Source organism: Terrapene carolina, unplaced genomic scaffold (genome assembly GCF_002925995.2).
Source record: "Terrapene carolina triunguis isolate 2854851 unplaced genomic scaffold, T_m_triunguis-2.0 Scaffold95, whole genome shotgun sequence".
NCBI lineage: Eukaryota > Metazoa > Chordata > Testudines > Emydidae > Terrapene > Terrapene triunguis.
Genome location: NW_020664446.1, coordinates 43,001,693 through 43,017,493, shown reverse-complemented (window position 1 = coordinate 43,017,493; position 15,801 = coordinate 43,001,693).

The following is a 15,801-nucleotide window of genomic DNA, read 5'->3' as shown; positions in this document are numbered from 1 at the left end:
CTGACCCAATTCTGTATCTTGAATATGACCTGGAAGTTCTCCTAGGATGAGAGGATAATTTATTCTCAATACTATTCTAGGTCTCCAATGCTGCTGCCACCAACTCTCAGCCACAAAACACTGCTCCTCTTATTCATCCCAAGTGTCACATGTGGGCAAGCTTCTTCTCATGTTGAGATTCAGTTATGGAGGTTTTTAAGTAGAGGAGGGGCATTCAGATATCTTTTTCCTTGAGTCTACATGCTGTGTTAACAGACAGCATGTGTCAGTGTGTTTCTGGTCTGCCCTTAAGCAGGGGCATCATTTGCTATGGGGTAAGGGGGACAGTGCCCTCCCAACCTTGGTCCCCCCTGAATTTTCATAGGTCTCTATGTTCCACTTCTTGCACCCTGCCTTCTTTCCCTCCTCCCCCAACTTTGCAGGACATAATATAATCACATATATTGTTCTATATGCTGACACAACTTTGCCTCCCCCAAGAATTTTTCTGAAATGATGCCCCTGCCCTGAAAGTAAGAATAACAGACACCTTTGAAAGGACCCGGGCTTGATTAACATTCACCTTCATGCAAATACTCAAGCTGAAAGCAGCCTTTTAGTTACAAAGGTGTGCTTTGATACCAGTCAGCTCTCTGTTCATGGGGAACCAGGGTGCAGTATTCAGCCTGACTCATGAAAGACACCCCCCCCCCCCCCAGCCTTTGCTTAAACCAAAACCCATCAGAGGAAAAAACTTGCAGAGAGCAGTGAAGGGCGGATGGGAGACACACCTAGACCCCTCCTGACAAGGGTGACAAAATTAAGACATCTCCATTAGCATACAGAATGAAGAACAGAGACAACTTCCTTGCATGAAAGATGGGACAGGGAGATATCTCAATTTGCATACGGAATTGTCCTTAATTTATTCATGGGCTATTATGCAAGGGTCTGGCTGTATTTCTACAATGCTAGGAGGTCAGAATTATGTAGAGAAGTTTCTTTTTATCACACCATTGGTTCCTATGGGTTGAGCCTATTTAAATTCTCAGAGTCTGGCACCCAGTGAGAGTGGTAGTCAGTGGTGTCTCTGGTGACGGCACTGAGGTGGGTAGGCTTGCCTGTAATGTGGAAGCAGGACAATCAGTGGCAAGAGCAGCCTTCTAGTTCTGTTTGGCAGATCTGCTTTGAAGGGCTCCAGGTTTCAAGTGAAAGGGGAGGTAGTCAAGAGAGGACTTTGAGGTATCACAACAGGGTCTTTTTCATGTTGGCAGCGCTTAGGGCATGGGGAAGAAGAGAAGAACCAGCTAAGGTGAAGCAACCTCCACCCCCATCCTATTAAAAAAAAAAGTGAAACTAAATAGCTTTTCCCTGCACCCCTTTACATTTGTGTCCACTGTAGGTCTCTGCAGTCATGCTCCCCTAAGACCTCTGCTCTTACCACAAACTCTGGGTCAACTTTCCTTGAGCCAAGTCTTAACCTATCATGAATAGAAAGCTGAAAGACTTTGTGATGGTGCTGCCCGTGGGAGCCAGCTGAGGTCACTCAATCAGGGTGAACTGCAAACAGAACGGGGCAAACAAACTCCAAACGCTGGTGGATATTCCAATACTTAGATTTACCAAGCCAGCACAAAACAGCTTCTGTAGTACCTCACTGGTTACTCAGAAGTCCAAACAACGCAGTTCCCTTAAAGTGCCCAGCCTCAGGCCTCCATCCAGACACACCTGTCAGATATGATGATGATTATTGAAAATCTTATCTCATCATATAAAAGAAAAGGTTCTTCCAATCCCAAAGGATCAGGCACATACCCAGGTTCAATTATAACTTAGATCTTACCCAAAATACACACTATAGTCAATTGTAGTTAACTAAACTAAAATTTATTAAAAAAGAAAAGAGAGAGAGTGTTGGTTAAAAGATCAATATACATACAGACTTGAATTCAATTCTTGAGGTTCAGATACATAGCAGAGGTGATCTTGTAGTTGCCAAAAGTCCTTTTAGATATAGTCCATAGGTTATAGTCCAATGTCCATATTCAGGGTGGCTCCAGTCAATGACTGGGGATCTCAATCCTTGTGGCTTAAGGTTTCCCCCTCTTGGAACCCAAAGCAGATCTGAGATGCAGAAGGATCATGTCCCAAGCTTTTTATACATTTCCAGCAGAATTTCTGCCTGTGAAAACAATAGGCTTAACTCTCCTTCTCTCAAACATCTTGGCAATTAGCACAGGGTAATTTATCCATTAAACAGTTCAGATACAGGTTACCACAACCTTCAAAGAGACATATAGACAATAATACTATTTCACTCAAGTATCATCATAAATGTTAATATTCCTTTTTTGATCTTTAAATTAAAGCTGTAGCAATAGACAAGAATTGTTTGCTTATATTACAAGACCTGAGCAAACGTCTACCCTTCTATCTCTAACAATGCAGACTTACATTTACCTATCTTCCTAGCCAGTCTCTAAAGTTCACCCATGGGTCAGGTTAGTCTGTGAGTTAATTAACTCTTTCTGGCCCTGTCATCTTTCAATGAGATATTATATTACACTCATAATGTCACAGACTTATATGGGGTTTCTCATTTCGTGTGCTGCTCTCCGACTGATGCTACCAGGCCAGAATACTATCTAGTGGAGAGGAGTGTGAAGCCTGGAACTGAGCAGGTAGCAGAGGCAGCTGCTCTCAGCTCAGCTCATGTCCTCAGTCATAGCAAAGGAATCAGGATACACAGAGCAGCCCAGCAGCAATCTTGTGGGGGACAGAATTAACCAGAAAGCTTTGCCCATTGTCATGGTTAACCGGGTTGCTGCCCAGTCCTGCTAATGGGTTTTTAAAACAATTTGAATGGCTTTGTTCTCTTACCCAACCTGGAGCTAACTCAAGCCACGTTCAAAATCTAGCTTTTAAAAATAGTTTTCAGCAGTCTCCTTTGCAATGTAGGGAGTGCCCTTGAGGCCACTGGTCTAATCTACCAGACAGCTGAAGGTCCAGACATTGGGAGGGACACGAGTCATCCTCAAAGGAGGTCCGCAACAGCAGGAACGTCCAGCCCAGTGAACTAGGAGAGACATGACTCCTGAAATGGCCTGAAAGGGCTAAATAAATCCCTGATGTAAATAATGTCACTGACTTCACTGCAGTTGCACCCAGGGCCGGCTCCAGGTTTTTTGCTGGCCCAAGCCAAAAAAAAAAGGAGTGCTGCTGCCGCCAAAACAAGAATAATTAAAAAAAAAAAGAGCCAGCGTGCTGCCGCCGAAGCAAAACAAACAAACAAACAAACAAAATTTTGCCACCCCTTGAAAAGTGCCGCCCCCAAAGGGCCGGAATGCCGCCCCTTGAGAAGAGCCGCCCCAAGCACATGCTTGGAACGCTGGTGCCTAGAGCCGGCCCTGGTTGCACCAGGGCTGGATTTTGTCTCTCATGTGGAGGGGGCAGCCCAGGAGTGCTCAGCCTGGTCAAGACACAAGGTGCAAAGGTTAAGTGTCTGTTTAATGGTCACTGAAGTCTGTATAGTGTAAATGCTTTGGTCCCATGCATTTACCTGCTTGTCAGCTCAGGACTCTTACCTTAACTCTGCCAGGCTAAGGATAAAGGCTCCTTTTGCTTGATGGCTCCAGCTTCTCCTGCTGAACCCACCAAGTGTGGAGACCCACAAGGCTCTACAACACCTGGCGCATCTACAGTACTTGTCTTGGAGGTCTGTGGTGGGGTTGTCACTGCCAGCAGTGTTGCACCACAGTTCACATATCATTGGGCCTGTTCTGAACAAGGAGGAGTTTGGTCACTGCTTTTACCTCAGGGGTTGGGAGCGTGTTCCTCTTCTTTCCATTGCTCTTGGACCGGTATTTACATTTCTGTACTGGGGTTCAGGCACCCGTAGTCAGGGCTGCTCTAAGTTCAACCCACAAGGGCAATTCTGGTGGCCGGAGTTTGACAGAGAGCAGGAACACCCTGACCATGCCTTGTATGCCTGGAAGAGCTGCCCTGGAATCTTCTGCAGACCAGTTAAACTGGCCATCCAGCTTCTTGCTGTGCAGCTGGAGCGTAGGGGAAGATCGGTGCCTTTGTTTTTATGGGATTTGTTTATACAAATCCTCTACAACTTGGAGGATTTAGCCACATTTTTTAGGCATTGTTTGGAGAAGTTATGCTGCCAATTTTTAGTCTTGAGATGTAGAACCCTATTTCTATTCTGGGATCTATATCTGTTTTTTGTCTCTGGGGAGTGTGTCCCTCTTTTTTTTTCATTCTTTGTATGTGATTCATATCCTGTATTTTCTACAAGTATTGTTCTGGGGTTAGCAGTGTTTTCCCCCTCATGATAGCTAAAGAGATTTCAAATGACATAGTTACAAATTCTTCCCATCCCTGAACACATCTGTGGGATATCCAGCTGAATTCAATGACATTTCCGCTTCCCTAGTAGGATAGTAAAAAACAAAAACTTGGGAAGCAAGCTGTGCTTTGGAATGGCTGCTTGTCATTTCAGGACGAATTCAAGGCTGCGTGTGTGAGTGCAGAAGAATCATTGTGCAAACAAAATAAACAATGAAATCAAACAACAAAAGCAGTTAACTTGAACAATCCAAGACCATGGCGCAAGAGATATCTATTTATCTATCCATTGTTACTGCCCTCATCAGAGTGGTATCTGAGCTCTTTCACAATTCTAAAAGTAAATATTTCTACAGATTCCAAGACCTAGAGCCTACATCAACACAGGTCCATTTACTTCAGGGATATTATGCTGATTGACATCATCTGAGAAGCTGCTGTAGTCTTCCAGAAGAGTGAGCAGGAGAAGGATGATCCAGTGACTGGGGCGTCAGCTTAGAGTAGTGGTTCCCAACCTGTGGCCCACGGGCCACTTGCAGCCCAATCAGCAAATAGCTGTGGCCCATGTGACATACTGAGGGCCATACAGGTAGTATTGGATGCGGCCCACAATGATAAATAGGTTGAGAACCACAGAGTGTAGGGGTGTGATATCCGTTCCCTGCTCTTTTACAGACTTCCTATGTGATGCTAGGTGAGTCATTTAGCCTCCCAGTGTCCCAGCTCCCCATCTGTAATATGAGAATAATAACAGGGCTATTATGAGGATAAATATATTAATGATTGTTCGGTGCTCAGGTACTGTGATAATAGAAACAGTATAAGTACCTAAGATAGAAACCTAGACAGAGAAGATGTTAACTCTCACCCAGTTAAATACAAAGAGAAACCTCTCTCTGTAATATCTTCCAAACCTTCCAGATTAAAGATGAAGTCTTGAATTTATTAAAATCAGTCACATATTGAGAACAGATGCTCCACAACAATTGAGGTGGTCATGGTTAAAAATGGGGAAGAGAAAAATCTAACAGGCATGACAGGATAGCCTTCTATATATTTTGGTTTGCTTTTCCCACCCAGTTCTCCCTGCAGCTCTTCAGTACCTCTTCTATTCTTCCTGCTTACCCATTCAATCACACTCTTCTAAAATACAATTTTGTAAACTTCCAGGTCTCACTCAAACCCCAGCTCACTACAGAAGCCCATGCTGTGAGAACACATTCCGTTTCCTTAGAGTGGATATGGAGTATTCAGAAAATATGGGATGTGGAGTGTGTACAAATTTTGTATTTAATGACCCTCTCTCCGGAAATTTGAAACTGAGCTGTTTGCATCTTGGAGTGAAAAACACCATCGAGCAATGACCTCAAGTGCAAGTCTTACTGCTGCATGGCAGGAGGAGTGGGCAAGGACTGGAAGGAAGGTGCTAAAAATGTAGTTGTTTAAAGACGCCTCGTAGAAAACTGAAATATAGAGAAACAACCCTTCACAATATTGAAATTTATTATTTGTCCCACAGTAGTGCCCAAAGGTCCTAGTCAGGATTGGGGCCTCGTTGTGCTGGGTGCTGTACAAACATGCAATAAAAAACAATCCCTGTCCCAAGAAGTTTGCAATCAAAAGCCATGAGCCTGGAAAGTTTTATGCCCAGTCTAATTTAAAGCATGTGAATAGTCTCACTGAAGTCCTTAAAGTGAAGCATGTGTGCAAGTGTTTGCAAGATCAGGGCCTAAATACAGTTAAGAGGCAACAAGAGGAGTGGAATACAATGGACAGAGAAAGAGGGGAGACAAAGATGAGTGCAAGAGGAACACAAGCTTGAATATGTTCTTAGCTAAGTGAACAAATTGGAGGCATAAACATTTGTTTCTTATAAGTTAGGTGGAAAAGATATTAACGAATCACTAACTGGCCACCTGCCAAGTCAGCATCATTAAGCAGTTTACTATAGACAGCATGGAAGAGAGGGTCCTAGGAAGGGCAGTGATTTGGATAGGGCGTTCATATATAGAGCATATTAGATTTTTCTCTTTTTTCATACATCAGTGTAAATAGACAGTCTGCTCTTGAAAGTTCAACTTTTCCTATGGCTTTCGTTAACTAAAGCCTTTGTCACAATTAGCTTCTGAGGAAATGTTCATGAAGTCACAAAGAGGGGATTATCTGAGGAGTGGAATAAACAGCAAGAGCCGATGAGCTCTGAAGAAATAAAGGCCAAGAGGTTCAAACCTGAGTGCCTAAAACTGCCTCCTAAATCCGTGTCTAATCACCTAACAGGAAGTGGCCTGATTTTCAAAGATTCCCAGCACCTGTAGTTCCCAGAGGTTGTTGGAGTTGTTCAGCACCTCTGCTAATGGGAAGCCTGAGTTTCTTGATTGGGGTGAAAGAAGACACAAGTGGGGGACCTATCTATGGTGTTTCCAGGGCCAGATATACAAGAGAGCTCAGCATGAAAATCTAGACTTCATTTAGGTGTCTCACTGGTAGTTGAGCCCTTTAGAAAATCTGACCCTGATTGGATCAGCTCTTCCATTGCATTGTTCTCTCCTCCCCTTCTCTGCTCCTTCTTTCAGTCTCTTGATTTGTTTTGTACTCTGCCCATTTGCTGACCTTGCATCTGAAGAAGTGAGGTTCTTACCCACGAAAGCTTATGCTCCCAATACTTCTGTTAGTCTTAAAGGTGCCACAGGACCCTCTGTTGCCATTTGCTGACCTGTTTTTCACCCTGTTTTTTCATTGGATTTTAGTTTTCTCTGTCACCTCTCTGCTCCTTTTTTCATAGTTTCTCCAAGGTGAAATGGGAACCTAATAATAACTGAGTGTGAATTAAATTTTCAAATCCGTAATGTTGAAGGGGCCTTGGTGCTAGACAAAGTGAGTTATTAGGTGTATTTTCAAAATGAACCGTTAAGGAGCTGATCCTGCAAAACCTTCTCATACAATTATTTCAAGGGGACTTAGTGAGTAAAGATCTGCAGGACTAGGCCCTAGAAGGCAAAACAGCAGCCAACCAGTCAGTACCTTGTGCTCTGGCAGGAACAGCAGCCAACCAGCAAATGCCTTGTGCTCTGGCACACCATTATGCACTTTAATGTGCTGTGTTTTCATAGCTAGGGACCCAGAAAACTCCAGGGACTCTGTGCTGGATCAAGGTCAATATCTCCTTGTTGGTATTCCATGACCTGCACAGAAAGCCTCAGCAGCTGTTCCTGGCTTGCAGCTGAGACGGCAAGTTCCAGTTACTCCCAGTCATTCCTTGCAGGTTTCTACTGAAATTTGCATCCTGCTGGTAGATCTTATGGAGGTCAAAGATGCTTTTTTCCATGAGTAGACAGTCTCCCCTGCTCTAAGCAATCTGTGCTACTGAATCACATGGTTTGGGCCGGCATTTTCTAACCCCTAGACTAGAGCATCAAAACAAAATGCCTCTCAGGGTCGCAGTCACTCTAGTGTGGATGTGTGTATGTTAAAGGGATTCTCTTTGATGGGCAGATAAATGGGTGATGACTGAATGTAATCATTCATGCCTATGGCACTATATAAATGAGGAGTTCAGTTCTGCTGAAACACGCTGGATTTTCAGCCCTGGAAAAGGAAGCTCCCTCTTGGTTCACAGGGGAGCATGAAAGGATCCCTGCACCTTTCTGCTCATACTCCTCAGCTTTAACCTGAAAGGATCGTCGCTGTGCTTGAGGTAGTTCAGCCTGGATAAACTAGAAGTAAGGGGAGCTGGCAAATATTTAGTGGAGTTAAGTCTCAAATAAAGAGATTTGCGGATACAGACTAACATGGCTGCTACTCTGAAAAAAGTTGGGTGTTTTTTATTTACCTTCTGGTTTTTGAATTTGTAGTGCGCACTTAGCTCACGTTTTCCAGCTTTGTTCTGCAACTGTGCAGAGTTCTCTACCAGGAACTTTTGGGGTTTATTTTCAATGAAAGCTGAGATTCTGACTCAGTCACATGGATCCAGAAGGTGGGGCTTTAAGAAAAACACCAAATCTTGTGAGACTCTCTATAAAATTGCAAGAGTTGGCAGCCCTGCATTTGTATAACAATCATCTAAAAGTCACCTGACTGCAGCCAAGACCTAGCCAGCATCTGAGAGACTGAGGACACTCAGCTTATTTGGAAAATTGCCCTTGTAAAAATGTTTCAAACTCTGCTGGCAGCTCTCCATGTGGGCCAGGTTCATTCCTGAAAATCTCAGCCCCGTTGCATATAGCATCTACAATTTCAGCATTCAGAAAATAACATGGAGTTCCCCAGGAGGAATTCAGACTGGGTAGTGGGGAATACGATCAATGCAGAAGCTCTGTCTTACACGAGGGAAACAGCAGCATGTGAGTGGTTAAAACCCAGGCCCCGTTCCCAGTCATGTATTTTCACACTTTTTGGTAATAGTGTTATTTTTGCCCCTCACTCCTCCTCAGCCTCTTCTCTTGGCTGCTTCTTATGTTAACCCTCCATTAGGCAGTCAGCAAAGCCTCTCTCACTAATGGACGTTAATGTGTTTCCTTAACCCCTCGGAGTCAATGGCTTCTCGTTCTCTTTCTGAGGTCCCTTTGTGGTATGGAGGGCTTTGCAGGCAACCCAGTGGAAACCCAACCCCCATTCTGCTGCCCCGGCTCCATTTTTCAGGCTGCCTGTTGCCAGATGCCCTACTGGTGGCTGTTCCTACTTTTAGATACTGTGTTTCGGGACAAAGGGTGGAAGGGATTCAGAGGGGCTTTTGGATCAGACTGGACTTGATTAGGGGGCCACGAGGCTGAACTGCTCAAGGATGGGTCTCGCTGTTATTAGGAATGAGTGGTGGTCAGCAGGGCTGGTGCTACCATTAAGGCAAACTAGGCGGTTGCCTAGGGCGCCAAGATTTGGGGGCGCCAAAAAGCAGTGCCCCCTATTTTTTTTTACAGCGTTCCTATGCCCCCTCCCCAAGCACGCGGTCGCCACTCCACTTCTCCCGCCTCCCAGGCTTGCAGCGCCAATCAGCTGTTTGGCACCACAAGCCTGGGAGGGGAGGAGAATTAGAGCGGGGGCGGCGTGCTCGGGGAGGAGGCGGAGCAGAGATGAGCTGGGGTGGGGAGCTGCCACATGGCTCCCCGGGGGGGGGAGCTGCCATGGGAGGGGGCACCTCAGGGTGGGGGGGGCGGGGAGCTGCCGCAGGGCTGGGGGGGGGCGCACGCAAGGTGGAAGTTTCGCCTAGGGCGTTCAACTTCCTTGCACTGGCCCTGGTGGTCAGCCTCGGCGCAGGAGCCATCCTGGGCTTTGGAAGAATTCCCTGGGTCTTGTTTAAGGTATTGGTTTTATTCGTGGCACTGGTCTGGTCTCCTTTCAATGTGGCCTGACTGTTCTTTTTAAAAAGCAAGGCAGCCACATTGGCTTTGCCATCTTGGCCTCCCAGGGCTATATGGCCAGCAAGTCCCCTCCCTGCTGACCCCCACACCCTCTCCAGTGGTGCCTGACATGTCATTCTGGGATGGAAGGCAGGAGGATGTCGGGACGGGATTAGGATCCTTGAGTGGGTGAGAAAAAGAGAAGTAGCACGGCATTATACACTTGTGAAGCCTGGGATCTACCACAAGGGCCAGCTGGCATATATTTCTTGAACTGCAGCCAGCTTACTATTGTGACAGGTTTCAGAGTAGCGGCCGTGTTAGTCTGTATCTGCAAAAAGAACAGGAGTACTTGTGGCACCTTAGAGACTAACAAATTTATTAGAGCATAAGCTTTCGTGGGCTACAACCCACTTCTTCGGTGGCCAAGGTCTTGCCTGGATCATATATGCTATACAGACAGTGAGGAGGATAATATTTAGCTGTTTGGAAGCTGTGCTGCATAACCTGCCTGTATAGAGGGCTCATGTCCAGTTGAATGGTAATGCAAGTGTTCCTTCCGGGTATTACCAGGGAATCATGCTTTTAGGTGAACACATGAGGTCAACTTAGCACCTGATCCTCCTGCAGGGAGCTCCATGCAGACAGACCCCAATCAGGATTGGGGCTTAATGAAATTGGGCAAGAAAGCCTGTGTAGTAGATGTAAATGATCATTCTAGACACACTGGAACTGTCTCCCCCCCGCCCCAAAAGACCCATTAGCGTGTTACATGAAAGCTTAATTTTCAACCTTGTCTATGCTACATAAAGAACTGTTACCGATAATGGGTGTTAGCAGTGGGTGCAGCTGAACATAGTTTAGCTGCAAGCGTAGGCAAGGCACGATTTCAGAAAGCTCCATGCAAGTGCGGGGAGGAGATATAACTTACAGGAGGTACTATTAGGGCTTGTCTAAAGAGAGAAGTTGCCCCAGTTTAACTTAAATCAATGTGTTCTTCCTTCTTCATCCTCCCGCACCACCAGGCGCACAGGCATCCGCCAGTTTCCATCATTTATTTCTGTCTTGTGCTGCTCTGTTCAGGCTTCCGAGGGTCACGTTGGTAGATTTAGCAGCAAGTTACAACAGTGCAAATCCCAGCATGGACTCTCTTCTGTTTTGTATAAAACTGGTTCTATCAGATTAGCTTGTGCCTGTGAATTTCCTGAGGCAAGCCAAAGTGATGTATGGCAGGCTAACCATTTACAAGTGTCCCCACACAGCTGTGCTGGTTGAACTGAACTGGTATCCGCTCCCAATGTTAAGGGCATGTCTACACTTGCCATTTAAAGCAGAAAAAGTCCCTTTTTTGCGCAAAAACCATGGAAGCGTCTACACACTTGCCAATGACTTTTTGCAGTGAAACTCAGAAGTTTCACCGTAAAAAGAAAACCACCTCCACGAGAGGCATACAGTTCTTATCGGTGATGCTTTTGCGGTGATGTGCAAGTGAAGACACATTCTTCCCATTTACAGAGCTTTTAGCCTCCGGAGGATATCCACAGTGCCTAGGTAACCACTCTGTCCAGCAGCTCTGCTGCTCTGTTGCCAGGTAAACAGACATCCACCCCTCCCCCTGTAAAGCCCCCGAAACTTTGAAACTCCCCTTCCTGTTTTTCTGGCAAGTGCTCACTTACCTGGCCAGGTGACAATGCCTGCTCCACGCAGCAAATGATCCCCTGCTTGGAGCAATGCTGAGCTACTGGAGCTGATCAGTGTTTGGGGAAAGGAGGCTGTGCAGGGACCCAGGATGCCCCGTCATTCCCCGCCTCCCTTCCCACAAGAACCATCGTCAAACTGGAGAGAGCTGCACTGTGGGATAGCTGCCCTAGAGCATTGTTCTCATAGGCGATGGAAGTGCTGCTAATGGAAACACTCTCTGACGCCGGAGGAAGTAAGTGAGAACACAAACCAACACGTTACTTTCACCGGTTCCCTATCACCAGTGAAACTTGCAGCACAAAAACTCTGCAAGTGTAGACATACCCTTAGTTAAACTAGTGTGTGTAGACCCTGGCCTATGCGAAGAAGGAATATATGACAGGGGTGAACCTGCATCCCTTGCCTGTTCTATTGATACACACTTTGCACCTTAACTCTTTCCTATGGAAGGTTTTTGTGTACTAATTTACTATACTGGAGATTTGCTCACTGAAATGTTGGAAGGAAAGTGGGTTTGGAGAGATTTGTATTATTTCAGGGAATTCAATGGAACAGAGATGTATGATCTAGATGGGGGGAGGGGAGGGTGACCAGACAGCAAATGTGAAAAGTCGGGACAGGGGGTGGGGGATAATAGGCACCTATATGAGAAAAAGACCCAAAAATCGGGACTGTCCCTATAAAATCGGGACATCTGGTCACCCTAGGGGAGGGGGCAGACAGAATCAGTGTAGCGTGTACAATATAGTCTAAGGAAATGGAACAGAAGCCAGGAAGAGAGCAGGAGCAGTGGCACAGGAAAAGACCATCTGCCCTACTGCTTATCCTACATCTTAAATCATAATCCTCTCTGCCTGACATCACAGGCATTTTCTCAGCAATCATCAACTGCTCTGCCACTCCTTGCTGGTCTGACCTGTCTTAATGGGGAGAATTACTTGCCCTATGCCCCGGCTGAACCATTTGGTCTGCTAATGCCAGTCTTCTGCAGCTTTTTGGATCACATGACAAGTCACTTTTGCTGCTTAGCTGTGGAAATACCAGGCAGCAGTGAAACAGCCTGTAGGATCAATTTGTGATTTTTGGATCTAGCTGTTGAATGAGGTGTTAGTGTTCACACTGCAGACATCTTCCTTTATCACAGTGGAAGGAATTAATAGTGCCCCAATGTGTAGGTTACGTGTGAATCACTGCAGACATTTTTTGAGTACATTATTTCTTCTGCGAGGGCCCATAATGTGTACATGCACCCCGCCATTTGCTTGTTTATGCATATTCCCAATTGATTGCAGTCACACACAGATATACACACAGACTTGTGTACATGCACATACACACGATCATGGATTTGCATATTTGCAGATGTACATGCTGACATACATCTGCCTGCAGATACGCATTCATGTTCACAGACACATACATACACTTTCATACAAAGATAGACACAAGCAGGCATGCATGCACCTGAACAAACCAGCAAGTCCACACTTACTTTTTCTTTCAAGGAGTACAGTCATACACAGCTATCCCTTGTCCACCTGTCCCAGTGAATGAGACGTGCTCGTCCTTTCTTCTCCAAGCTATGAGCACTTGGGTAAACCTTGTCCTGCTGAGCTTTTACTACCTGCCTGTTCTCTCAATAAACTGCAGGGCTGCATTTAGCAAGTCTTTTACTAGCTATTAAAAGATTACACCTCCAGGGGACCTGTTTACTATTTGGAGCCTGTGTCCAGCCATTTTGAAATGTATACCCATTACGAGCATTTGTATACAAGCTCATTAATAGATCTGTGTGAAATTCACAATTGTTGTTTCACAAAGTTTGGCACAAACACTTTCACTGGTGTCTCCTTGTGGCTGAATTTTATTGACAATGTTTGTAAAGTGGCTATGTTAGCAATGAAAAGACAGGCATGTGTGAATTTTCCCATTCTCCAGGCAAAATCACCCTTTCTCTAAAAAAACGGGTCCATTTCTGTTGTGCTTGCTGTTGCATTTGTGAGGTGAGGACAAAATACTCTGGAGGCAAGAGCTCGTGTTACCCTTTCTGCTGAGCCCTAGTTCATTTTGGGAAATCTGCCTGTGACCTTGGTAAACCAAGTGCCAGCTCTGGCCAAGGCCATAGGCGTTAGCTAAGAACTAGCAAACTCATAGTTGGAAACCAAACCAGCTCTCTGTATGTTAGTTTTGTAAGAATGTATTTAGTGTTTAGATTCTATGAAATGCTTGTATGTTGCTGCATGCATTAATCTCACTTGTAAGTCTGTGGTAGAACGACAAATTTAAGTTTTGCTTTATAACTTTGAAAATGTTTGCACTGAACTTGTGAACCCAGGCACATTAATCATCTCCTCCTCCCCTCCCCCGCCCATTAAGGATGCCTATCAAGATTAAACAGGCCATCAGGATACAAAAGATTGGTGAATGGCCCCATCACACCTTGGAAATGCTACATGCAAAGAAGCATCTCATCTCATAGGTATGTCTACACTGGAAACGTAAGTCAACTTATATTAGGTCGATTTATAGCCACTGCAGTAATTACTGCAGTGATGCATGTCCATATTACCCTCCTTGGAGCAGTAGTGCGTGCCCTCACCAGGAGTGCTTCCACCGATCTCAGAGGGGCAGTGTGGGGAATTGAAAGTCTGATCTCTCAGCTCTGCTGGCAGTTCCCTACCAGCTGTCACATAGGCACCCAGTGGGCTGCCCTCCCCACCCCCACTCCCCATTCCCCGCTGGGAGCTGGGGAAGCTGCACAGGGCTTCTCGCCTTCCCGTTCTCCACTGGGAGTGGGGAGGAAACTGCCCAGGGCTTCTCACCTCCCTGTTCCCCGCCGGGAGTGGGGGGAAGCCGCCTGGGTTTTCTTGCCCTAGGGAGCGGGGTCTAGCTTCTCACCCCCTGCCCACCCACTCCCCGCTGGGAGCCAGGCAGCTGTGAAATTGACAAGACAGCTAATGTTCCCAGGTGGGAGTCGGGGGTGGGGATAATACCACCCAGGCTTCTCACCCCTGCTCCCAGTTGGGAGTGGAGGGGAAGGGATAGCCCAGGCTTCTCACCCCAGCTCCCAGCCAGAAGCAAGGGCCATTCTCGCCCTGGCTCTCCAGGGGAGCCGGGGACAACTGGGCTCTAGCTAACCAGATTTCTTGTCAATTTCACGGCTCCCCCCCTTAGGTTGACCTAACTGTGTAGTGTGCACCAGCCCATAGACTGGAAGGCTAAATGTAAAATAAAACGGAGTTACAAGAAATGTTTTCGTCTCTTTGCTGTTTGAACTTTCACAGGGCCAGAGATGCTAAATTAAGGCAGAGATCCCCAGGGGTTACCCCTGGGTCCACCCTGAAAGACATTTTGAATTGACAGATTACTACATCTCTGTCATCTTTAGGAGCCATAGATGGTAACGCATTTGTGCGTATATGCTTGCATGCTTTAACCTGTAAATAACGGTCTCATTTCTTTTCCCTAGTTAATAAACCTATAATTAACTTATTAGAGGGTTGGCTACAGGCATTGTCTTTGGTGTAAGAACTAAGATACAAGTTGATCTGGGGTAAGCGACTGGTCTCTTGGAACTGGGAGAAACCTGAATATTTTGTGATTCTTGGTGTAAGTGACCATTTATCATTTAGTCCATCTTGCCTGGGTGGCAAGATAGACTGGAGGGCATAAAGGTATGCTCCGAGATAAGACTGTTACAGCAATCCAGGAGTTCACATTTGTTCCTGGGCTGGTGAAATTTAATTACAGAACATACCGCTAGCTTGGGGTGTCTGCCCTGGTTTTAACCGTTAGCCCTGAGGTCGGCACTCCTGCTCGTGAGCCACTCCAGGCAGCGTGACAAGATTTGCAGCTGAAAGATGCCTAAAGTAAGGCCCTATGACCCAAAGAAGCCTCTTTTCTTTACACCCTGGAGCCTGGCAGGACAAAGGGGGCAGTGCCCTCAGATTCTAGCCTGCACAATTTTGGCAGTAAAACACTTGTACCTGAAATCGAGGCAGCAACATCCCAGAACATAGATATTTCACAAATGACTGGATACTTGGGCAGAACGTTTTGGAGCTGAGAGATAGAAACAGCCTCATTAAAAATCCAGAGTGAATGGTGTTCCTCCAGCTAGATGCTTGCTGGGGATGGGTAGGTCCAACACTTCACTGCAGCATCTTCCTACACCAGCTCCAGGGCTGGCCATAGGTATGCAAAACCCTGAGCAAAGTGAGACTGAGCCAGTGGCTGTCTCCATCCCATCATTTACCCAGAATAACCTGGGCTGCCTTCCTCCCACTGCCTCTGAGCTGCAGTGAGTCCCACCATGGATGCCTGATTATGGGCGAGGAAAAGAAACAGGGTGAAGCCCAATGATTCTCTCTGGTTTGTTAAGTCGTCTTAGGTTCCTGAAGATGATATTTCCCACATTCATTTTAGCCTTTTCTTT